This window comes from Carcharhinus amblyrhynchos, unplaced genomic scaffold (assembly GCF_965287045.1).
Source record: "Carcharhinus amblyrhynchos unplaced genomic scaffold, sCarAmb.v2.hapA scaffold_41, whole genome shotgun sequence".
NCBI lineage: Eukaryota > Metazoa > Chordata > Chondrichthyes > Carcharhiniformes > Carcharhinidae > Carcharhinus > Carcharhinus amblyrhynchos.
The window spans coordinates 2,816,920-2,843,774 of NW_027649782.1; the positions used below are offsets into that span (position 1 = coordinate 2,816,920).

A 26,855-nucleotide genomic window follows, 5' to 3' on the forward strand; every position below is an offset into this window, starting at 1 on the left:
ATGATCTTATTGAATGGCGGGGCAGGCTCGAAGGGCTAGATGGCCTACTCCTGCTCCTATTTCTTATGTTCTTATGATTATATTGCCGGTGGGAGAAGGAAGATCCCAAACTGAGATCTCACAGGCGCACATCTCATTAAGACCCCCTAGGAAAGATTTAGCAGCCATTATGGGATTGGAGCTTGCAGAGGACCAGGCCACTAAATCCCATCCCGAATTCCAGCCAGAGGTGAGGTGAGAGTGACAGGCCTTGATAGTAAGGCAGCCTCTGACCAAGTGTGATAATGAGGAGCCCAAGAAACACTGGTGTCAATGGGAACCAGGGGAAACTGTCCACTGGTTGGAGTCATATCAAGAACAAAGGAAGAAGTGTGAGGAAGACAAACCAAAGTAGAACGTACAGGTTATATGGTAGGACTCTGAAGAATGCAGTTGAACAGAGGGACCTGGGAATACAAGTACAGAATTCCCTAAAAGTGGCATCACAGGTGGATAGGGTTGTAAAGAGTGCACATTGGCCTTTATGAATCGGAGTATCGAGTATAAAAGTTGGGGTGTTATGGTAAGGTTATATAAGGCATTGGTGAGGCTGAATTTAGAGTATTGTGTACAGTTTTGGTCACCTAGTTACAGGAAGGATGTAAATAAGGTTGAAAGAGTGCAGAGAAGGTTCACAAGGATGTTGCCGGGACTTGAGAAGCTGAGTTACAGAGAGAGGTTGAATAGGTTAGGACTTTATTCCCTGAGGGGAGATTTGATAGAGGTGTATAAGATTTTGATGGGTATAGATAGAGTGAATGCAAGCAGGCTTTTTCCACTGAGGCTAGGGGAGAAAAAAACCAGAGGGCATGGGTTAAGGGTGAAAGGAGGAAAGTTTAAAGGGAATATTGGGGGGGATTCTTCACGCAGAGAGTGGTGGGAGTGTGGAATGAGCTGCCGGATAAATGCGGGGTCACTTTTAAGAAAAATTTGGACAGGTTCATGGATGAGAGGGGTGTGGAGGGATATGGTCCAAGTGCAGGTCAGTGGGACTAGGCAAAAAATGGTTTGGCACAGACAAGAAGGGCCAAAAGGCCTGTTTCGGAGCTGTAATTTTCTATGGTTCTAAGAAGGTTGTGATGGTTGGAGGTCAATCATCTCAGCTCCAGGACATCACTGCAGGAGTTATACTTTGAACCAGCTGTGATTTGCCTGTGAACTTATAGATTGATTCTGATTTGAGTTATAGTAGATGTTAATCATTTTTGGTAAATGTCTTCATTTCGTGCCACGATTTCACCAGCTCGTTTGTCCATCGATGGTCGGGGCAAGCTGGTAAAATCCCAACCCTGGACCCCAGCGTGCAGCATGGGGCAGTTCGCTGTCTGAGCCTGGCTTTGTCTCCTGTCAAGGTAATCTCCTGACTGCAGTTTTCTTTTTCAAAGCCACTTCTCTGCAAGCTGTCCAACTCGCCGCTGCTACAGAGCCGTGTTTACAGGAGCTAAAGATAGTTTTGTGCACTTCTAAGACCTCATTAATGAAAAGCCCAGTTTGTGCGTTATTCCCCTCCCTGCAGAGAGAGGCATTGCCCTGACTAATTTAAATTAATTAAAGAACAAATGCGTTTCAGCAGATAATTTGTTCTCAGCAACAAAATCGCGATGAGCGATTTTCAATTATGTGAAGAAAGTGGTTTTGTTTTCTTTTGAATGGAGAATATTAGGGGGACAGTTAATAAAAGTGAACTATTTTGAATGGGTAAATACAGAGAAACTATTGAGTGCTTGGGAAGCAGTGTAACCTACATAAAAACCACAGGCGAGATCTACAGCCCATTAGACCTGCACCCACAACAATCCCCCCTCCTAGAGCCTAACCTTGTAATCCGACATACAGTGCAGTTTTGGGCGCCGCACCTGCGCAAGGATATTTTGGCCTTGGAGGGAGTGCAGAGGAGGTTTACTAGGCTGATACCGGAGTTGAGGGGGTTGAGCTATGAGGAGAGGCTGAATAAACTAGGCTTGTACTCGTTAGAGTTTAGAAGAATGAGGGGAGATCTCATTGAGACGTATAAGATGATGAATGGGATGGATAGGATAGAGGTGGAGAGACTCTTCCTGCTCAAAAAAGACAGTAGGACTAGGGGGCACAGCCTCAAGATAAAGGGGGGGAGGTTTAGAACGGAGTTGCGGAGGAACTTCTTCACTCAAAGGGTGGTGAATCTCTGGAATTCTCTGCCCGTTGAAGTGGTGGAGGCTGCCTCGCTAAATATTTTTAAGAAGCGGGTTGATGGGTTTTTGATAAGAGAGGGGATTAAGGGTTATGGGGAGAGGGCGGGAAAGTGGAACTGATCCACTTCAGATCAGCCATGATCTTATTGAATGGTGGGGCAGGCTCGAAGGGCCAGATGGCCTACTCCTGCTCCTATTTCTTATGTTCTTATGTTCTTATGTTACCCTGCTCTCCTGACACCAAGGGGCAATTTTTTTTAGCATAACCAATCCACCTATCCTGCGCATCTTTGGAGGAAAGCAAAGCAAACCCACGCAGACACGGGGAGGATGTGCACACTCCACACAGACAGTGACCCAAGGCCAGGATCGAACTCGGGTCCCTGGCGCTTTGAGGCACCGTGCCACAGAGCCACCCAAATATTTTTACCCTGTGAGTTGTTGTGATCTGGAAGGCTAAAAAGGCAGTCAGAACTGATTTAATAGCAACTCCCAAGAGAATTGGAAGGCGACAAATATATTACAAGATTTCAGGAACAAGCAGAGTATCGAGACTCAATGGATCATTCTTTCAAAGGTCCAGGACAGAGCTTGGATGCCTCTCCACATGGTCTGATTTTATGGAGAGTCACCATGAGTGTATGGAGTGGGTGATGGCTGGTTGCTCCAGGTATCTCACCTACATGGAAACTTCTCATTACTGTACCATCCAAACTGGGCAATTGATTACATATCTCAGCATCAGTTCTTCAATCAAACTCAGTCGCGGGTTTGGATGGAATAATGTTGATAAAATGTCGAGAGGTATAGATAGGGTGGATTCTCGGAGGCTATTTCCCAGGGCTGAAATGGTCGCTACAAGAGGACACAGGTTTAAGGTGCTGGGGAGCGAGTACAGAGGAGATGTCCGGGGTAAGTTTTTCAGTAAAAAGTCTGACAACACCATTGTAACCTTGTAATCGGCATTGCACGGCATTGTGGGGGTGGGGCGGAGCGAGGTTTGAAATGTTTATACTTTAACGCGAGGAGTATCCGCAATAAAGTGGATGAACTTGCAGCGTGGACCAGTACCTGGGACTTTGATGTTGTGGCCATTTCAGAGACGTGGATAGAGCAGGGTCAGGAATGGATGTTGCAGGTGCCAGGGTACAAGTGCTTTAGTCGGAGTAGAGAAGGAGGTAGAAGTGGGGGTGGAGTAGCATTATTGGTCAAGGACTATATCACAGTGTCAGAGAGGAAGTTTAATGAGGACTTGTCTGTTGAGGTAGTATGGGCAGAAATTAGAAATAGGAGAGGAGAGGTCACCCTGTTGGGAGTCTTTTATAGACCTCCAAAAAGTTCTAGAGAGGTTGAGGAAAGGATTGCAGAGACGATCCTGGTTAGGAGTGAAAGTAATAGGGTAATTGTTATGGGGGATTTTAACTTTACTAACATTGATTGGAATTGCTATAGCTCTAGCTCGTTAGAGGGGTCAGTTTTTGTTCAAAGTGTGCAGGAAGGTTTTTTGACTCAATATGTAGATAGGCCAACTAGAGGTGAGGCTATATTGGACTTGGTGCTGGGAAATGAGCCAGACCAGGTGCTAGACTTGGAAGTTGGTGTGCTTTTTGGTGATAGTGACCACAATTCGGTTACGTTCACCTTAGTGATGGAAAGGGATAGGCATGAACCTCGGGTCAGTAGTTTTAGCTGGGGGAAGGGTAATTATGAGGCCATTAGGAGAGAATTAGGAAGCATTGGTTGGACTAGGAGATTACAGGGACTAGGAACGTCTGAAATGTGGAGTTTTTTCAAGGAGCAGCTACTGTGGGTCTGTGATAGGTATGTCCCTGTCAGGCAAGGAGGAATTGGTAGGGTTAGGGAACCGTGGTGCACAAAAAAAGTTGATTTGTTGGTTAGGAAGAAGAAGGAGGCTTATGTTCGGATGAGGCTTGAGGGCTCGGGTAGTGCAGTAGAAAGCTTTAGATTGGCTAGGAGGGAGTTGAAGAGGGAGTTAAGAAGGGCTAGAAGAGGGCATGAGATGACTTTGGCTGATAGGATTAAGGAGAATCCTAAGGCGTTCTATAGGTATGTCAAGAACAGAAGGTTGGTTAGGGCAACATTAGGGCCAGTTACAGACAGTAGGGGGAAGTTGTGTGTGGAACCGGAAGAGATTGGAGAGGCATTGAACCATTATTTCTCTTCGGTGTTCACGCAGGACGATATGAATGTAGCTGAGGAGGTCACTGGGGTGAAGGGGTGTAAAATAGAAAGTATTGTAGTTGATACAGAGGATGTGTTGGATATTCTAGATGGGTTGAAAATAGATAAGTCCCCTGGTCCAGACGGGATTTACCCTAGGATTCTATGGGAGGCAAGAGAGGTGATTGCAGAGCCACTGGCTCTGATCTTCAGGTCGTCGTTGGTCTCTGGTATAGTACCGGAAGATTGGAGGACAGCGAATGTTGTCCCATTATTTAAGAAGGGGAGCAGAGACTTCCCTGGGAATTATAGACCAGTGAGTCTTACTTCTGTGGCAAGGTTTTAGAAAGAATTATTAGGGATAGGATTTATAGTTATTTGGAGAGTAATGAATTGATTAGAGATAGTCAGCATGGTTTTGTAGCGGGAAGGTCGTGCCTTACTAACCGTATTGAGTTCTTTGAGAAGGTGACCAAAGAGGTGGATAGGGGTAAGGCAGTAGATGTGGTATATATGGATTTTAGTAAGGCGTTTGATAAGGTTCACCATGGTATGCTTCTGCAGAAAATGCAGATGTATGGGATTGGTGGTAATTTAGGTACTTGGATCAGGAATTGGTTAGCAGATAGGAGACAGAGGGTGGTGGTTGATGGTAATTATTCATCATGGAGTTCGGTTACGAGTGGTGTGCCTCAGGGATCTGTTTTGGGGCCACTGCTGTTTGTAATCTTTATTAATGATCTGGATGAGGGTATAGTTGGGTGGATTAGTAAGTTTGCTGATGACACCAAAGTCGGAGGTGTGGTAGATTGTGAGGAAGGGTGTCGAAGTTTGCAGGGTGACTTGGACAGGTTGCAGAGCTGGGCCGCGAGGTGGCGGATGGAGTTTAATGCGGAGAAGTGTGAGGTAATCCATTTCGGTAGGAATAACAGATGTGTTGAGTATAGGGCTAACGGGAGGACTTTGAATAGAGTGGGATAGCAGAGGGATCTAGGTGTATGTGTACATAGATCCCTGAAAGTTGGGAATCAAGTAGATAAGGTTGTTAAGAAGGCGTACGGTGTCTTGGCGTTTATTGGTAGGGGGATTGAATTTAGGAGTCGCAGCGTCATGTTGCAAATGTACACAACTCTGGTGCGGCCGCACTTGGAGTACTGTGTGCAGTTCTGGTCCCCACATTACAGGAAGGATGTGGAGGCTTTGGAGAGGGTGCAGAGGAGGTTTACCAGGATGTTGCCTGGTATGCAGGGGAGGTCCTATGAGGAGAGACTGAGGGATTTGGGGTTGTTTTCACTGGAAAGAAGGCGGCTAAGAGGGGATCTTATAGAAACATATAAGATGATTAGAGGTTTAGATAGGGTGGATGGTGATAGCCTGTTTCCTCGGATGGAGAAATCTAGCACGAGGGGGCATGGCTTTAAATTAAGGGGGGGTAGTTATAGGACGGATGTCAGGGGCAGGTTCTTTACCCAGAGGGTGGTGAGGGACTGGAATGCCCTGCCTGCTGCAGTTGTAAATGCGCCTAGTTTGGGGGCGTTTAAGAGATTGGTGGATAGGTTTATGGACGAAAAGGGATTGGTTTAGATTAGTGGGTCAATGTTTTTTTTTAAAAATAAGACTGGTCGGCGCAACATTATGGGCCGAAGGGCCTGTTCCGCGCTGTAATGTTCTATGTTCTATGTTCTATGTTCTAACACCAGGTTTCAGTCCAACCGATTTTATTTGATAGTAAATTCACTAGCTTTCGGGTTAGCCCCTTTGTCAGGTGAATGGAGAGTTTTTCACTCAAAGGGTGGTGAGTGAGGCTGCCATCGGTGGTGGTAGAGGCGAACTCGCTAGAGACTTCTGGATGAGTACATGGGATTTAATGGGATTGAGGGTTATAGATAGGTCTGGTAGGTAGAGATATGATCGGCTCAACTTGTGGGCCGAAGGGCCTGTTTGTGCTGTAGTGTTCTACGTTCTATGAATGTCTTCATTGTTTCACAGAGCTACAGTTCTCAAGGTGCATGGCAAGCTGAATGGGAACTCAGAAAACAGGCATCTCCTGATTAAAGTTCAGTTACTGGCTGAAATGATATTGGACAAGGGTAGCCAGGAAAGCAAAGAAGTTATAAAATTGGCACATACAGGACAGATCAGTTGCGTAACTGTCGATGAGACTGATTAAGAAAAAGCAAAGTAAAAGTTAACACAGCTTGTAACTGCCTGATCCTGCAGAGATAATTGATCAGTAAGGATGCCACACTGGCCTCCTTCCATCACCTCCCCTTCGATGACTGTATGTTTGCTGCCAGAAGCTGAAATTTCTTGTTACAGAACTAATTTGGCAATTTCGGCAGTGAAATGCAGTTAGGGTTAAAATCAAGTGCTGTAATACAAAGGCATAAATGATATACAGAGAGTGGGATTTAAAACACATCTGCGAGTGCTGCAGATTTTAAATTCAATTACAATACTATTCCCATCATGTAAAGACTTGCCAGTCCCAATATCTGGATTATCCTGTATGGAGTGGCTGATAGCACCAGCAGAAATGCAAGCTGGTATTGAAATCAATATTACCCATGGCTTTAATGCATGAACTAATGTAAAACTAGAGAACAGCCATTACGAGTGAATCTCAGTAGGATAACACTGTGTAATTTTTCTTAAATCACTGAAATTGTGTTTAAATTAATTGAGAAGGAATGAGCCATGCCCCACCGCATTCACCTGATTTTCCTCAAAGGTACCTCAGACTTAAAGAGAGAACAGTTACTATATGGGATCTTTTACACTCACTAGAGAGGTCCATTGCTGCCTGGGCTTAACATCTGGTCGAAACAATAGCACCTCTAGAACATAGAACATAGAACATTACAGCGCAGAACAGGCCCTTCGGCCCACGATGTTGCGCCGACCAGTTACAAAACAATGACCCACTAACCTAAACCAATTCCTTTTCGTCCATAAACCTATCCACGGATCTCTTAAACGCCCCCAAACTAGGCGCATTTACAACTGCAGCAGGCAGGGCATTCCAATCCCTCACCACCCTCTGGGTAAAGAACCTACCCCTGACATCCGTCCTATAACTACCACCCCTTAATTTAAAGCCATGCCCCCTCGTGCTAGATTTCTCCATCAGAGGAAAAAGGCTATTACTATCCACCCTATCTAAACCTCTAATCATCTTATATGTTTCAATAAGATCCCCTCTTAGCCTCCTTCTTTCCAGCGGAAACAACCCCAAATCCCTCAGCCTCTCCTCATAGGACCTCCCCTCCATACCAGGCAACATCCTGGTAAACCTCCTCTGCACCCTCTCCAAAGCCTCCACATCCTTCCTGTAACATGGAGACCAGAACTGCACACAGTACTCCAAGTGCGGCCGCACCAGAGTTGTGTACAGTTGCAACATGACGCTGAGACTCCTAAATTCAATCCCCCTACCAATAAACGCCAAGACACCGTATGCCTTCTTAACAACCTTATCTACTTGACTCCCAACTTTCAGGGATCTATGTACACATACACCTAGATCCCTCTGTTCATCCCCACTATTCAAAGTCCTCCCGTTAGCCCTATACTCGACACATCTGTTATTCCTACCAAAGTGAATTACCTCACACTTCTCCGCATTAAACTCCATCCGCCACCTCTCGGCCCAGCTCTGCAACCTGTCTAAGTCTTCCTGCAAACTATGACACCCTTCATCACTATCTACCACACCTCCGACTTTGGTGTCATCAGCAAACTTACTAATCCACCCAACTATACCCTCATCCAGATCATTAATAAAAATTACAAACAGCAGTGGCCCCAAAACAGATCTCTGAGGCACACCACTCGAAACCGAACTCCATGATGAATATTTACCATCAAATATTTACCATCTGACAGTGTGGCACCCTGATGACAAGTCAATGCTGCAGATTTATAAGACCCTCGTCAGACCCCACTTGGAGTACTGTGCCCAGTTCTGGTCACCTCATTACAAGAAGGATGTAGAAGCTATTGAGAGGGTGCAGAGGAGATTTATAAGGATGTTGCCTGGATTGGGAGGCATGCCTTATGAGGGTAGGTTGAGGGAGCTTGGTCTTTTCTCCCTGGAGAGACGAAGGTTGAGAGGTGACCTGATAGAGGTTTATAAAATGTTGAGAGGAATAGATAGGGTGGATTCTCGGAGGCTATTTCCCAGGGCTGAAACGGTCGCTACGAGAGGACACAGGTTTAAGGTGCTGGGGAGCAGGTACAGAGGAGATGTCAGGGGTAAGTTTTTCACTCAGAGGGTGGTGAGTGAGTGGAATCGGCTGCCGTCGGTGGTGGTGGAGGCAAATTTGATAGGGTCTTTTCAGAGACTTCTGGATGAGTACATGGGACTTAATAGAATTGAGGGTTATAGATAGGCCTAGTAGGGAGGGATATGATCAGCACAACTTGTGGGCCGAAGGGCCTGTTTGTGCTGTAGTTTATCTATGTTCTACATTCAATCTGGATTATTGGGTCAAACCTGTAGAGACCCATAACCTTCTGACTAGGAAATAAGAAGATTGACACTGTTTCCCTGTGAGTATACGTCTGCTGTGCGTCATACTCATGGATGCAGTCCAGAAACACTCCTCCGTGTGTTGTGTAAGTGCAGTTGTTTCTGACTGATTTGTCATCGAGGAAAAAGGATTTCTGAGCTCCCACGTTGTGAGTTACTGAAACAAACCAACACAGCTTCATTTACAGGCTGTTACCTGATTGAGCTCCAAGATAGAAGAAATTAAATACCCCTGAATGCCTCCAGTGATGCCACAACACATCATGTGACTGAACGTAGAGAGATACATTGCTTTATGGAGTTTGCTGTGTGGAGTTTGCACATTCTCCTCGTGTCTGCGTGGGTTTCCTCCGGGTACTCCGGTTTCCTCCCACAGTCCAACGATGTACGGGTTAGGTTGATTGGCCGTGCTAAGAAATTGCCCCTTAGTGTCCTGAGATGTGCAGGTTAGAGGATTAGTGGGTATAATATGTAGGGATATGGGGGTCAGGGCCTGGGTGGGATTGTGTTCGGTGCAGACTCGATGGGCCGAAGGGCCTCTTTCTGCACTGTAGAATTCTATGATTTATAATATATAACATCCTCCCACCTTTACTTGAGTAAGATGACAACAAACTTTAAACATTAATGAGTATCCACTATGAACATCAGTTACGTTATTAAGTATTATTATTGACATATGTACAGTTAACACAAGTCCTTTTGTTGGATGTCGATTTTGGTTTTGTAAGATACAACATTCCAGGTTTTTGACATCCTCTGTTCTTCACGGATATCAGATATTTTATCTTCTGCAGTTCCTTCATTGTCAGCTTCCGGAGATGTTGGCCGTTCCAGTGGAGTAGAATCCTAACTTGTTTCTGTCGTAATCCTTGGTTCAGGGATTTCACAAGCTTGGCTATCTGTCGAGAGCCTTTCTAAGACTGTCTCCGCTAATCCCCTTATTTTAAAGTGAGGATTTGATCTGTGTGTCTCTGCCATGATGGGAATGAATGGTGGGGCAGGCTCGAAGGGCCAAATGGCCTACTCCTGCTCCTATTTTCTACATTTCTATGTTTGTGATGGCAGAATTGAAAAGTTAGAATTGACACCAGCAGTATGTTCTCTCCCCTGGGTATTGAAGTGGTGGTTCTTAGTGCTGTGATTGGGTTCAGAGCCTGATTTTTCTCAGTTGTGATCAGCAAGTTCTATTTTGTTACTAGTTACACACAGTTTTTGAAATACGTCTGTTTAAAGTATTCTAGAAATGGGATGATGCAAAGATAATTGATATTTGATCATTCTATTTAACTACCTTAAAGTTTATTTATTAGTCACAAGTAGGCTTACATTAACACTGCAGTGAAGTTACTGTGAAAATCCCCTAGTTGTCAAACTCGGGCACCTGTTCAGGTACACCGAGGGAGAATTTAGCATGGCCAATTCGCCTAACCAGCTCGTCTTTCCGACTGTGGGAGGAAACCGGAGCATCCGGAGGGAACTCACGACGAGAATGTGCAGACTCTGCACAGACAGTGACCCAAGCCGGGAATTGAACCTAAGTCCTTGGTGCTGTGAGGCAGCAGTGCTAACCCACTGTGCCACCACTTTGATGCCAGATATGCACTAAAGGTGGGTTTTTCCAGTTATGCCCGTACCAAAATCAGGAAGGCTCACCTGAGCTCAATGGACCACCCCTTGCCCATTACAATTCCAGTGGAACGGGAAAATTTGCCCCCAAATGTCATTTAAGAGGGAGTTGTACAAGTGGAGAGAATGATCACCATTGAGATTGGAATCTCTGTTTCTTGAGTTCACATTTCTTTCATAGAAATCATAGAACCCTACAGTGCAGAAAGAGGCCCTTCGGCCCATCGAGTCTGCACCGAACACAATCCCACCCAGGCCCTACCCCCATATCCCTACATATTATACCCACTAATCTCCACTACCCTGGACACTAAGGGGCGATTTAGCATGCCCACTCAACCTAACCTGCTCATCTTTGGACTGTGGGAGGAAACCGGAGCGCCCGGAGGAAACCCACGCAGACACGGGGAGAATGTGCAAACTCTACGCAGACAGTGACCCCAGCCGGGAATCGAACCCAGGACCCTGGAGCTGTGAGGCAACAGTGCTAACCCACTGTGCTACCATTTCAGTGTTTAGAACATCTGATTCATGTGAACATTTCCACCAGACTAAGACTGAATCAATGAGTTAATGGGAGTCAGTTCATTGGAATGTTAATGAGAGGTTTTTACTGTCAGGTTGTGTTCCGGAGAATTGTTTGTGCTGAAAAAGTCAAAACAGAAAATGTTTAGATTAGGAAAGTTCAAAGATGTTCCCAAAGAATGTGAAGTCTTTAACAAAATAAGAGGGTGACACAGTGGTTAGCACTGCTGCCTCACAGTGCCAGGGACCTGGGTTCGATTCCTGGCTTGGGTCACCGTCTGTGGAATTTGCACATTCTCCCCGTGTCTGCGTGGGTTTCCTCCCACAGTTCGAAAGATGTGCCAGCTGGGTGCACTGGCCGTGCTAAATACACCCTCAGTGTAGCCAAACAGAAGTGCGGTGACTCGGAGATTTTCACAGTAACTTCATGACGGTGTTAATGTCAGCCTACTTGTGATACTAATAATTAAACTTTTTAAGAAAGAAGTCTTTGGACAACAACAGTGTGTAATTGTGGCAGTCAATAGCAAACATATTTCAGCCATTGCCAGGAACTAGGAGACGATCGAGATTAGCCACGATTTTATTGAATGGCTGAGCAAGATCGAGGAGCCGAACGGCCAACTCCTGTTTCTAGTTCTTATGTATCAATGACTGTGAAAGGCTATTAAAGGATGTTTAGAAAGATTCATGTCATGACACCTGATCTCTTTAGAAGTAGCTGCAAGCAGCAGAGAAGATACAACCTGATTGTCTGGTTCTGTAAGAGCTGCTAAATGACTATCTTGCACCAATCTATATTCCACCAGATAATGCTCATGTTCAGATGAGGGGTGCTTAGTGCTGAACTAGTTATTTACCAGTAAAATAAATAGTTATGTCGCCCTTGGATAGATAAAGAAAGATCATAAGAACATAAGAAATAGGAGCAGGAGTAGGCCATCTAGCCCTTCGAGCCTGCCCCGCCATTCAATAAGATCATGGCTGATCTGAAGTGGATCAGTTCCACTTTCCCGCTTTCTCCCCATAACCCTTAATTCCCCTGTCTATCAGAAACCTATCTACCCGTGACTTAAATATATTTAGCGAGGTAGCCTCCACCACTTCAACGGGCAGAGAATTCCAGAGATTCACCACCCTTTGAGTGAAGAAGTTCCTCCTCAACTCTGATCTAAACTGCCCCCCCCCTTATCTTGAGGCTGTGCCCTCTAATCCTGCTATCCTTTCTAAGTGGGAAGAATCTCTCTATCTCTATCCTATCCATCCCCTTCATTATCTTATACGTCTCTATAAGATCCCCCCTCATCCTTCTAAACTCCAATGAGTACAGACCCAGTCTATTCAATCTCTCTTCATAGGCTAACCCCCTCATCTCCGGTATCAGCCTAGTGAACCTCCTCTGCACTCCCTCCAAGGCCAAAATATCCTTGCGCAAGTGCAGCGACCAAAACTGCACACAGTACTCCAGCTGCGGCCTCACCAGTGCCCTGTACAGTTGCAAAGATCAAAGATCAAATTTTATTGACTGCACATCTGTATCCTATTCGCCCGAGGGTGATTCTAAAGATAGACTTGAGAGATTTGTTAACCTCGTGGCTGGGATTTTCCAGTCCCCTTCCCCCAACCCCAGAGTGAATTTTCCAATGGTGAAGGTGGCCCGCTATCGACCAGCAGGTTCCCCGGTGAGCCGTGAAAAGCATCATTGCTTTTAGCGGCGTTGGAAGACCCCCCTTCAGGCCTAAGGTGATCTGCCTTCCCTGCAGGCTATAGAAATTGGCGCAGAAAGTGCACTGTTTTAGACCTGGCTATTGGACAGGGTATTCAAGGAAAAGTGGGACTTTAGTTTCCCCTGATGATTGTGGACGTTGCCATGCTTTGTTTCTTGGCCTTTTGGCTCAGATCAAATGTAGTATCGACATGCTGTGCTCGGTTGAAGACACTAGGTTACATTTCAGCTTCTTTTGAATCAATTTTTTAAAGCGCCATCTCAGCCTTTTGGCTAAGATGCAAATGAGATCAAGCCTTGCAGGAGGAGCTATACCTACTCCAATCAGCTTGGATCATGTAGATCAAGCCCAGGATCAGAGATGAGAACCCTGTCTTGTCAACTTGGATTGGGAATGTCTCAACTCGCTGGGACTCTGAATTGGATTTGATTGGATTGAATTGGAATAAAGTATATATCCAAAAAAATAACTTTCCAATCCACAGATGATACAAGGCTAGGTGGGAATGTGTGCTGTGAGGAGGATATACAGCGGCGATAGGAGGATTTAGACAGACCTAATGAGTGGGCAAGAACATGGCAGATGGGATATAATGTGGAGAAAAAAAATGTGCGGTTATCCACTTTGGTAAAAGGAACAAATGGACAGAGTAGTTCCCAAATGGTAAAGAAATTAGAAAATGTCGATGTACAAAGGAACCTGGTGACAGGAGTGTTCAGGTCTTGCTTCAGTCGTATCGCAGCTTGGTTAGACCACACCTGGAGAATTGTTCTGGTCCCCTTACCTCAGAAAGGATATTATTGCCATTGACAACAGAGAACAAAGAACAACACAGCACGGGAAACAGGCCCTTCGGCCCAACGAGCCCGCACCGCCATCTTAACAATGTGTTTTTCCTCCTCCACCCTTGACCCATGTCTATGCTTATGGTACCCCCATTGGAAACCAGATTAAGGGATAATTTAGTGACAATTTGTTACACCAATCAGCCTAAGAGTACATCTTTGGGGTGTGGGAGGAAACCGGAGCACCCGGAGGAAACCCACGCAAGCACGGGGAGAATGCGCAAACTCCCACAGACACCGGCCCAAATCCATGTGTCTGCACAGCAATCAGTGATAGTCACTGAGCTGTCATGGTGCCCATCTGCTGATCCAGTTTTAAGCGTACACTAACAACATGAAGTACTAGGCCACTCTCGAAACATCCAAGAGTAGCCCACACACGACCCACCGTGTGCATGCCCCTCGTTAGACAACAAGGTGGACCGATGCACCTGCGGAGTAAAAGAGGAAAACATCAACACATGTAGCATTAGATTTCCAGGAACGTCCTGAGGCTCTGACCCTTATTTAAAACAGTCTCCTATAACCCTCCATCCCTGTTTCGCTCATGTGCCTATCTAAGTAAACCCAGCGTGCCTGCCTCCACCACCTTACTTGGCAGTGCATTCCATACCCCCACAACCCTCTGTGTGAAAAACCTCCCTCTAATATCCAAATTATACCTCTCTCCCCCCTCACCCTAAGCTTGTGACCCCTTGTGATAGTTGTCTCCAATCTAGGAAAAAGCCTGCCACTGTTTACTCTAACAAAGGTTCACCAGACTTGTTCTTCTGATGGCGAGACTGTCTTGCGAGGGTTAAATTAATTGAGACTCTCTCTGTGGGAAGAGATTCCAATATTTTTGAAAAAAAGACATTATTTGGAATTTCAAAGGGTGAACTTTGTTTCTAAAGTTGTGTTTTGTTTTCTCAGTTATTCCGTACTCTTGCACCGTTGGGTGAAAGGATGTTTATTGTAAATATCTGAGTTAACTGACTGTTAAATTGTGCCTGTTTATCTTTAGATTTTGGGCCCGTGCCAATCCTGGTGTTAGTTCAACCTTGGATTACCTCCATTCTGGACATGAAACAGTTCATCCGCTGTTTCTTGTTCTTTTTGTCCTGTAGAGAATACTTAGGACAACGCTGTGGCACAGTGGTACTGCTGTCTCAGGGATCGGGGTCACAGTCTGTGTGGAATCTGCATGTTCTCCCCATGTCTGCGTGGGTTTCCTCCCACAGTCTGAAAGACGTGCTGGTTCGGTGAATTGGCCGTACTAAATTCTCACTCAGCGGACCCGAACAGGTGCCAGAGTGCGGCGATTCGAGGATTTTCATAGTAACTTCATTGCGCTGTTAATGCAACCCTATTTAGATCGATTGGCCATGCTAAAATTGCCCCTTAGTGTCCTGGGATGTGTAGGTTAGAGGGATTAGCGAGTAAATATGTAGGGATATGGGGGTAGGGCCTGGGTGGGATTGTGGTCGGTGCAGACTCGATGGGCCGAAGGGCCTCTTTCTGCATTGTAGGGTTCTACGTTCTAGTTATGACACTCATAAATAAACTAAACGTCTGACTTGGGCTGGGTGAGATCTGTGTAGGGCAACGTTCTCCTACATTCTCCTCCTGTTTGTAATTTTTATTAATGATCTGGATGAGGGTATAGTTGGGTGGATTAGTAAATTTGCTGATGGCACCAAAGTCGGAGGTGTGGTAGATTGTGAGGAAGGGTGTCATAGTTTGCAGGGAGACTTAGACAGGTTGCAGAGCTGGGCCGCGAGGTGGCGGATGGAGTTTAATGCAGAGAAGTGTGAGGCAATTCATTTCGGTAGAAGTAACAGATGTGTTGAGTATAGGGCTAACGGGAGGACTTTGAATAGTGTGGATGAACAGAGGGATCTAGGTGTATGTGTACATAAATCCCTGAAAGTTGGGAATCAAGTAGATAAGGTTGTTAAGAAGGCATACAGTGCCTTGGCGTTTATTGGTAGGGGGATTGAGTTTAGGAGTCGCAGCGTCATGTTGCAACTGTACACAACTCTGGTGTGGCCGCACTTGGAGTACTGTGTGCAGTTGTGGTCCCCACATTACAGGAAGGATGTGGAGGCTTTGGAGAGGGTGCAGAGGAGGTTTACCAGGATGTTGCCTGGTATGGAGGGGAGGTCCTATGAGGAGAGACTGAGGGATTTGGGGTTGTTTTCGCTGGAAAGAAGGTGGCTAAGAGGGGATCCTATTGAAACATATAAGATGATTAGAGGTTTAGATAGGGTGGATAGTAATAGCCTTTTTCCTCGGATGGAGAAATCTAGCACGAGGGGGCATGGCTTTAAATTAAGGGGGGGTAGTTATAGGACTGATGTCAGGGGTAGGTTCTTTACCCAGAGGGTGGTGAGGGATTGGAATGCCCTGCCTGCTGCAGTTGTAAATGCACCTAGTTTGGGGGCGTTTAAGAGATCCGTGGATAGGTTTATGGACGAAAAGGGATTGGTTTAGGTTAGTGGGTCATTGTTTTTTAACTGGTCGGCGCAACATCGTGGGCCGAAGGGCCTGTTCTGCGCTGTAATGTTCTATGTTCTGTGTTCTACAGTCGAGGCCAGCACTTGCAGGTAAATGAAACATGATCCTTTTTTTTTATGGGACTAAATTAGATGAAGTTTTTGACAAGGCAGGGAAAAGGGAAATGTGTTGGTCAGGGAATAGAGGGATATGGACCACATAGAGGCAAATGGTCTTCAGTTTCGAAAGGCTCCAGACATCGACACAAGCTTGGTGAGCCAAGGGCTGATTCCTGAGATCTAATGTTCTTTGTATATAGTGAGTGGGTGAGATTGGGGGGGGGCGGTTGTAAGTTGGGGTCATGTTTGGGGGTGAATGAGGGCGAGGAAGGACGTCAGGCCTGGGGGTGGGGATGGAGAATTGGGTGTCAGGTCAGGCCTGTTGGATGGAGTGTCGGCAGTCAGGTTGTGGGAGGGAGGGAAGGGGCAGCAACGAATGCCAAATTCGGAAAATCCAACGGAGAAACAGAGAATGCTGGAAAGACTCAACTGGGTCAGACAGTATCCGTGGAGAGAGAAGCAGAGGAACATCCGAGGCCAAGGATCCTTCATCAGAACTGGTGATAGGGTAGAGGTGGAGAGATTCTTCCCGCTTCGAAAGGGTCGCAGGACTAGAGGGCACAGCCTCAAGATAAAGGGGGGGGCGATTTAGAACGGAGTTGAGGAGGAACTTCTTCACTCAAAGGGTGGTGAATCTCTGGAATTCTCTGCCCGTTGAAGTGGTGGAGGCTGCCTCGCTGAATATATTTAAGTCACGGGTAGATAGGTTTCTGATAGACAGGGGAATTAAGGGGAGAAAGCGGGAAAGTGGAACTGATCCACTTCAGATCAGCCATGATCTTATTGAATGGCGGGGCAGGCTCGAGGGGCTAGATGGCCTACTCCTGCTCCTATTTCTTATGTTCTTATAACTTTAATTAAGTCTAGAGACACGATGGATATGGAGGAAAGAGGAAGAGGCAAGTGGTATTGTGGAGTCAGGCGCGATTAATACAATGCAAAAAGAGTGATGTGTTCGTGAAGAGATGTGTCTGGAGGAGCTGTCCAGCATGGATGAGGAGAGAAAGATGGAGGATCTAATCAAGAGGAGTGGAATGCCATAGTTTGGGAATGTGGGGGAGGCCCCAGGCAGTGCCCCACACCTCACCCACCCCTGGCACAACTTCCTGCCTAACGGCACCCGCTGTCTGAGAAAACAGCAACACTGGTTCGAGATCTCAGGCTGAGAGATGGTAACCTGCACCCCCACTGGTGCAGACCACCAAACTGTCAGTCTGCTGGTCATAGCAACAAAATACTGCAAATTCTGGAAACCTGAACTAAAAACGGAAAATGCCAGGTAGACGCGGCAGGTCTGCGGAGAGAGGGACGGAGTTAACCCTTCGAATTTAACTCCCTCAGGGGAGAAATGTGATGGAAAGTCTCACTCTACTTTTGGGATCACGTTTCCCCCCATCATATTTATACCCATTTAATAATTGCTCTCTTTGCGCTGTCTTGCACATACAGAATTGGAAACAAATGTTTGTCCAGAGCTCTGCAAATTCAGCCCACATCAGATAATCCAATTCACAGCTTATTGATCTTTTCTTAATTTAAGGCAATTTGAGCCTTTGGCTGAGAATTGATGAAGTTCATCTCAAAGCCTTTGCTGTCGTATTAGATCACCGTAAAAAGTCTGACAACACCAGGTTTTAGTCCAACCTATTTATTTGATAATATTCTCACTAGCTTTCGAGGGGACAGCCTCTTCGTCAGGTGAATGGAGAACTCTCCATTCACCTGACGAAGAGGCTGTCCCCTCGAAAGCTAGTGAGAATATTATCAAATAAATAGGTTGGACTAAAACCTGGTGTTGTCAGACTTTTTACTGTGTTTACGCCAGTCCAACGCCGGCATACCCACATCATCAGTATTAGATCACCCACAGAGCTGTACTCGCTGCTTCACGACCTGAGCAGCTGATTTAGCAAACCTGAACCTGCAGCGGCTGTCTGACTGAGGGATAAGGGACGCGATCTTAGCACCTCGCGGCCTCAGCTGGGCAGCGAGCTGGCAAAGTAGCGCACGGTGCCAAACGGTTTTCTATCTCCCCTTGGTACCAGCGTGAAGCACTTCACAGCCAAAATGGGAATGAAGCTTATCAGTATGTACGTGACTGGGTTTCAATATCATTAGGGAGTTCAGCATGGCCATTTCCCCCCTCCCGGATGTTTCCCACTTTTCTCTGGCAAGAAGTCACTCCAACGCACTTGTGTAGAGCAATAGTGATACTCCACCCTCACGTATTACTCCTTTATATAATATGGTTCAAGCACAGCAGTAGTGAAGGAGAGCAAGGAGATGGGTATCAACCCCTGGGGTGAAGTGGGGAGGAATCTCAGCCACTACATTGGTGTGGGGTGGGACATATTATAAGTTTAAAAAAAAAACAGAGAAAATAATGGGACTTAAGATAAATCTGTGGACTGATTGCTCCCATCCTCAAAAATATTTTAGAAAGTAGATGAGGAAGTTACAGAAATATTAGCATCTCGTAAAATATTCTTGCTCCGAGGATTGGCCAATAGATTGGAAATTTGATTATGTTACTATTTTGTTCAGAGGGAGAGGAAAATGCAGAGTGTTAAGGGTATTAAGAGTACTAAAGGTAGATCATATTAAGAGTATTATCATGGCTGTCAACTTTTGGGGTTCTCAGATTAAGAACATAAGAACATAAGAAATAGGAGCAGGAGTAGGCCATCTAGCCCTTCGAGCCTGCCCCGCCATTCAGTAAGATCATGGCTGATCTGTCGTGGCTCAGTTCCACATTCCCGCCCTCTCCCCATAACCCTTAATCCCCTCTCTTATCAAAAACCCATCAACCCGCGTCTTAAATACATTCAGCGAGGCAGCCTCCACCACTTCAACGGGCAGAGAATTCCAGAGATTCACCACCCTTTGAGTGAAGAAGAACATAGAACATAGAACATAGAACATTACAGCGCGGAACAGGCCCTTCGGCCCACAATGTTGCGCCGACCAGTCTTATTTTTTAAAAAAAAACATTGACCCACTAATCTAAACCAATCCCTTTTCGTCCATAAACCTATCCACCAATCTCTTAAACGCCCCCAAACTAGGCGCATTTACAACTGCAGCAGGCAGGGCATTCCAGTCCCTCACCACCCTCTGGGTAAAGAAGCTGCCCCTGACATCCATCCTATAACTACCCCCCCTTAATTTAAAGCCATTAGTTCCTCCTCAACTCCGTTCTAAACCGCCCCCCCTTTATCTTGAGGCTGTGCCCCCTAGTCCTACTATCCTTCCTGAGCGGGAAGAGTCTCTCCACCTCTATCCTATCCATCCCATTCATCATCTTATACGTCTCAATGAGATCTCCCCTCATTCTTCTAAACCCTAACGAGTACAAGCCCAGTTTATTCAGCCTCTCCTCATAGCTCAACCCCCTCAACTCCGGTATCAGCCTAGTAAACCTCCTCTGCACTCCCTCCAAGGCCAAAATATCCTTGCGCAGGTGCGGCGCCCAAAACTGCGCACAGTACTCCAGCTGCGGCCTCACCAATGCCCTATACAGCTGCCTGTGCATGTTGTCTATATGGACTTCCAAAAAAAAATAACAATAAGGACTCTGACAAGAGGGCATCTGGTTTATTGGCTTCCTCAAATGACTCGCAGCTCGGATAGACGGAGAACCTCTTGACTACCACAAGGTGAGTTCTCATTGAAGGCAGCACTGCAGAGACTGCGTAAGTGTGAGGGATTGAGAGAGGTTGGGGGGGGCGTTGTGCTTGTGTTGGTCAGGGGTCAGTGCTGGCTTGGGACCCGTGTTGAGCACATTCCCTCCCCGGCCACTGAACAACCCCCGAGGGGTTGCTTGCGAGGTCGATTCCTAACCCTACTGAAATCATTCTGGTTACGCTGCCACCTGCTGGACAGGCTCTGTGGCTGACTGCTGAGGTTACATCCTGTGCTCCACTGACAGTGACAAGAACCATATTTGGCCCAATCAAGGGAGCTCGGCAGGTGTTAACATAGCTCCCCACACTGCGGGGACTCTGCAGTGCTGCCTTCGATGGGAACCCACCTCGTGGTAGTCAAGATGTTGCCTCTCCACTGTCTGTCCGAGCTGTGAGTTACTCAAGGAAGCCAATACACCAGACACCCTGTTGTCTGGGCCCTTATTGTTATTTTTTGCAAGTCCATAAAGACAACATGCACAGGCAGTCCTTAATCTGAGAACCCCAAAAGTTGACAGCCATGATATACTCTTAATATGATCTACCGTTAGTACTCTTAATACCCTTAATACTCTGCATTTTCCTCTGCCAGCTCTCTGAACAAAATAGTAACATAATCAAATTTTCAATCTATTGACCAATCCTCGGATCAAGAATATTTTACTCGGTGCTAATGTTTCAGTAATTTCCTCATCTACTTTTTAAAATATCTTACGCAAGGATATTGTGGCCTTGGAGGGAGTGCAGAGGAGGTTTACTAGGCTGATACCGGAGTTGAGGGGGTTGAGCTATGAGGAGAGGCTGAATAAACTAGGCTTGTACTCGTTAGAGTTTAGAAGAATGAGGGAGATCTCATTGAGACGTATAAGATGATGAATGGGATGGATAGGATAGAGGTGGAGAGGCTCTTCCCGCTCAGAAAGGTCAGTAGGACTAGGGGGCATAGCCTCAGGATAAAGGGGGGGCGGTTTAGAACGGAGTTGAGGAGGAACTTCTTCACTCAAAGGGTGGTGAATCTCTGGAATTCTCTGCCCATTGAAGTGGTGGAGGCTGCCTCGCTAAATATTTTTAAGACGCGGGTTGATGGGTTTTTGATAAGCGAGGGGATTAAGGGTTATGGGGAGAGGGCGGGAATGTGGAACTGAGCCACGACAGATCAGCCATGATTTATTGAATGGCGGGGCAGGCTCGAAGGGCTAGATGGCCTACTCCTGCTCCTATTTCTTATGTTCTTATGTTCTTACATAAGAAATAGGAGCAGGAGTAGGCTATCTAGCCCTTCAAGCCTGCCCCGCCATTCAATAAGATCATGGCTCATCCTAAGATGAGAGCAATCATCTCAGGATGATAGCAATCAGTCCACAGATTAATCTTAAGTCCCATTATTTTCTCTTTTTTTTCACTTATAATATGTCCCCAGGAGGGGCAATCTAGAACGAGAGGTCATTGATTTAGGATGAGGCGTGGCGGATTTAAAAGGGATGAGGAGAAATTATTTCACTCAAAGGGTTATGAATCTGTGGAGTTCACGATCCCAAGAGATGTCAGGACTTTGAGTAAATTTAAAGAGGAGGTGGACAGATTGTTAATTAGTTTGGGTTTGAAGGGCTCTGGTGGATGGGCAGAGAAGTGTAGTTGAGACCAAGATGGGATTAGTGGGTATAATATGTAGGGATTTGAAGGTGGGGCTTGGGTGGGATTGTGTTCGGTGCAGACTCGATGGGCCGAAGGGCCTCTTTCTGCACTGTAGGGTTCGATGATTCTATGAGATCAGCCATGATCACAGAGTCGAGGTCCTAGTTCAAATGTTCATATGTTATTCTTCTACTGTGAAAATGGATGCAAAGGAGCCAGAGTGACTGCTACATTTGACCACCTGACAGATGGAGCAGCAGGCGACGGGTCACCAGGAGGTAAAGTTAGTGAGAATGAGGTTGGTAATTGCGGGGTTAAGCGTGGTTGGCAATGTAGATGATTACAAGGCATATAGATGGAGATATTGGTGATCTAGGGGACAGGAGGGAGGTGGGTATCACTGATTAGGGGTGCATCACAGAGAGAGTAGGGAGTCAGCGGATGAGTATTTACAGATTTATTTTTTGGGCCCTTGGTAAATGTTTCTTCTCTGGCTCACAAGCAGTGCTGTATTGCAATTTCCACTGATTTGATGTATTATTTTCATACGTTTTAATATACAGTGAAATGTATTGTTTCTTGCACGCTGTACAGACAAAGCATCTCATTTATAGAGAAGGAAAGGAGACGGTGCAGAATGTAGTGTCATAGCTAAGCTGTAGAGAAAAATCAACTTAATACAAGGTAGGTCCATTCAAAAGTCTGACAGCAGCAGGGAAGAAGCTGTTCTTGAGTTGGTTGGTATATGCCCTCAGACTTTTGTATCTTTTTCCCAATGGAAGAAGGTAGAAGAGAGAATGCATGGGGTCCTTAATTATGCTGGCTGCCTTTCCAAGGCAGCAGGAAATGTAAAAGTCAATGGATAGGAGGTTGGTTTACGTGATGAGCTGACTTTGTTCATGACCCTTTGTATTTATTTGCAGTCTTGGGTAGAACAGGAGCCATACCGAGATACAGCCAGAAAGAATGCTTTCTATGGTACATCTGTAAAAGTTGGTGCGAGTCGTAGCGGACATGCCAAATTTCCTTAGCCTCCTGAGAAAGTCGAGGCATTGGTGGGCTTTCTTAACTATAGTGTCGGCATGAGGGGGAGACCAGGACAGGTTATTGGTGATGTGGTCACCTAAAAACCTGAAGTTTTCAACCATTTCAACTTTGTCCCCATTGATGGAGAAAGGGGCATATTCTCTATGCTTCCTTATGAATCCAGCATTTTTTATCTTCTTTCACAAACTGGACTTAACACTGGCTAACATTAGTTAAAATGAAAAGGTGCAGATGTCTGCGAATGGATTAACCTTAGCCCCTCCTCCTGCTCCCATTTAAACTAGAGGTTGGTGGGTTCAAGACGGATTGGGGCAGGTTTGAGGGATTTAACATTTTTACCTCCACTTGGCCTACATCCACCTCTTTCTGGGGTTAAGTTATCCCCGAAGCCTATCTTGTAATAAATAAAGAACAACACAGCACGGGAAACAGGCCCTTCGGCCCAACGAGCCCGCGCCGCCATTTTAACATTGTGAGTGCCCTCCTCTACCCATGACCCTTGTCTACGCCTGGGCTAAATGGCCTACTCCTGCTCCTATTTCTTATGTTCTTATATTGGGGAAGATTGAGGGAAGACTAATTTAGGGACAATTTGTTACACCAATCAGCCTAACAGCACATCTTTGGGGTGTGGGAGGAAACCGGAGCACCCGGAGAAAACCCACGCAAGCACGGGGAGAATGTGCAAACTCCCACAGACGCCGACCCAAATCCATGTGTCTGCACAGCAAACAGTGATAGTCACTGAGCTGTCGTGTTGCCCGTCAGTTGGTCCAGTTTAAGCGTACACTAACGACGTGAAGCACTAGGCATCTCTCGAAACAATATCCAAGAGCAGCCCTCGCACGACCCACTGCGTGTATGCCCCTTGTTGGACAACAAGGCGGGCTGAATCTCCTGTGGATTGAAAGAAAAGACATCAATAAATATGCACAACTTACAAATCTACCATAACCTCATTGCCTGTAACAATATTATCCACTGCCTACTTTTAATGGGATCATACCTCCTTCGTACACTGTCTTATATAATATTTTAATAAAAACTTTTACTGTGAGCCATTACTCCAGTCTCTTCCCATGCCTAATGGTGCACTAAGGCAGAATTCCATCTGTTATCCCTGAGGGGTGTCAGTTGGCTGGATGGTTGCTTAGTATTACAGAGTGATACCAACAATATAGTTCAATTCCAGTAATGGCTGAGGTTATTCATGAAGGTCTCACCTTCTCAACCTTGCTTGGGGTGCGGGGATCCTCAGGTTAAAATCACCACCTTTGACAGGGAGAGCTGACCGCTGACCTTAGATCTTTATGGTCATCTTGGATAGTGGCAATATTATTTTTTTTTATCCCTGGAACAGGTCACTAGTCTGTCACCAGAGACTCATCGCTTAAGGAGCGCTACTCCATATCGTGTAGTAAGAAGCCTCACAACACCAGGTTAAAGTCCAAAAGGTTTATTTGGAATCACGAGCTTCATCAGGTGAGTGTGAAGGAGTTGAAGGAATAGTATTCCAAAAGCTCGTGATTCCAAAATAAACCTGTTGGACTTTAATTTGTCGTTGTGAAGCTTCTTACTGCGCTCATCCCAGTCCAACGCTGGCATCTCCATATCATCATGTCAAGTGTGACTGACCAGGAATCTCTCCTGCTCTTACCAATGGCCAGTGATGCATTTGGAAGGATTTTCAGGTTGATATTCAATCTGTCTGACCATGTTATGAAGCACTTTCTTTCGCCATCAAGTCCTGGGGTGGGTCTTGAACTTGGCATCACCACCAGCAGCAACCAAGCCTCCCCCCGGTACCACAGTAGAAAACAGTACCACCACAGGGGAGTCCATTGTCGGACTACATTCTTCAACCAGACAAAAACAGTGCAGGGTGTCGAAATTTGCTGATGACACCAAGATTGGGGGAAAGGCAAATTGTGCGGAGAGTGTGGAGAGTCTGCAGAAGGATCTAGATAGGCTGGGTGAATGGGCCAGGAAATGGCAAATGGAATTTAATGTTGGCAAGTGTGAGGTGGTCCACTTTGGTGGGAAGAATGGTAGGAAGGACTATTACTTACGTGGCAAAAAACTGCAGCAGGCGACGGTGCAGAGGGACCTCGGGGTCCTTGTGCATGAGTCGCAAAAACCCAGCTTTCAGGTGCAGCAGGTGGTCAGGAAGGCGAATGGGATGCTGGCCTTCATAGCGAGGGGGATTGAATATAAAAGTAGGGAGGTCTTGCTGTGGCTGTATAGGGCATTGGTGAGGCTGCAGCTGGAGTACTGTGTGCAGTTTTGGGCGCTGCACCTGCGCAAGGATATTTTGGCCCTGGAGGGAGTGCAGAGGAGGTTTACTAGGCTGATACCGGAGTTGAGGGGATTGAGCTATGAGGAGAGGCTGAATAAACTAGGCTTGTACTCGTTAGAGTTTAGAAGAATGAGGGGAGATTTCATTGAGACGTATAAGATGATGAATGGGATGGATAGGATAGAGGTGGAGAGACTCTTCCCGCTCAAAAAAGACAGTAGGACTAGGGAGCACAGCCTCAAGATAAAGGGGAGGCTGTTTAGAACGGAGTTGAGGAGGAACTTCTTCACTCAAAGGGTGGTGAATCTCTGGAATTCTCTGCCCGTTGAAGTGGTGGAGGCTGCCTCGCTAAATATTTTTAAGAAGCGGGTTGATGGGTTTTTGATAAGAGAGGGGATTAAGGGTTATGGGGAGAGGGCGGGAAAGTGGAACTGAGCCACGACAGATCAGCCATGATCTTATTGAATGGCGGGGCAGGCTCGAAGGGCTGGATGGCCTACTCCTGCTCCTATTTCTTATGTTCTTACGTTCTTAAAATTGGAAGTTCTCAGCCCAGAATTTCTGCTCCGCCACCAAAATGTACCCCATCAGTCTGGCAGCGGACACAGAGGAATTCAGCAGGTGAATGAGGCTGCGGGAGTTCTTCCACAAACCCCACGAGGCCCACAGCAAACACAATGAGACAGCCAATGAACCGGAACAGCCGACTGAGAGATCAGCGGCACAACAACCAAAGAGGAAAGGGTCAAATTGGACTCTTCCGGAAGGCCGCTGCCCTCGACTTGACATGTCTGCCCAAGCCGTCAGGAAGTGCGTCAATGCCAGATTCATCAGCTGCACTCGCAAGACAGCCCCGAGCATCACCCAGGCACAACGCAACGCCATCCACGCTCTCGAGACCAACTGGAACATTGTCATCAAACCAGCAGACAAAGGAGGGGCCATTGTCATATCGCACAACCTCAAACAGACCATTGTTCGCAGCAAACTACCCAGCCTTCAGGAGAACAGTGACCACAATACCACACAACCCTGCCACAGCAACCTCTGTAAGACATGCTGGATCATCGACACAGATGCCATCATCACACATGAGAATACCATCCACCAGGTACACGGTAAATACTCTTGCAACTCGGCCAACGTTGTCTACCTAATATGCTGCAGGAAAGGATGTCCCGAAGCATGGTACATTGGGGAGACCGTGCAGACGCTACGACAACAGATGATGAACATCACTCGACAATCACCAGGCAAGACTGTTCCCTTCCTGTTGGCGAACGCTTCAGTGGTCACGGGCATTCAGCCTCTGACCTTCGGGTAAGCATTCTCCAAGGCGGCCTTCACGACACACGACAGCGCAGAGTCACTGAGCAGAGACTGATAGCCAAGTTCCGCACACATGAAGACAGCCTCAACCGGGATCTTGGGTTCATGTCACACTATTCATATCCCCCATGACTTGCCTGGGTTTGCAAAATCTCACTAACTGTCCTGTCTGGAGACAATACACATCTCTTTAACCTGTGCTTAACCCTCTCTCCACTCACATTGTCTGTACCTTTTAAGACTTGATTACCTGTAAAGACACACATTCAACCATTATCTTGTAAATTGTGTCTGTACATGCCCTGTTTGTGAACACAAGTCCTCACTCACCTGATGAACATAAGAACATAAGAAATAGGAGCAGGAGTAGGCCATCTAGCCCTTCGAGTCTGCCCCACCATTCAATAAGATCATGGCTGATCTGTCGTGTCTCAGTTCCACATTCCTGCCCTCTCCCCATAACCCTTAATCCCCTCTCTTATCAAAAACCCATCAACCCGCGTCTTAAATATATTTAGCGAGGTAGCCTCCACCACTTCAACGGGCAGAGAATTCCAGAGATGCACCACCCTTTGAGTGAAGAAGTTCCTCCTCAACTCCGTTCTAAACCGTCCCCCCTTTAT

At 46.3% G+C, this 26,855-nt stretch overlaps 1 non-coding gene across 1 annotated transcript; it reads left to right on the top strand.

The window, feature by feature from the left end:
- The first annotated feature begins 12,950 nt into the window (after positions 1-12,950).
- On the top strand, positions 12,951-13,142 carry LOC145335795 (U2 spliceosomal RNA). Its single transcript, XR_013885303.1, has one exon. It is a non-coding gene; the product is annotated as a U2 spliceosomal RNA (small nuclear RNA).
- Positions 13,143-26,855: the final 13,713 nt, after the last annotated feature.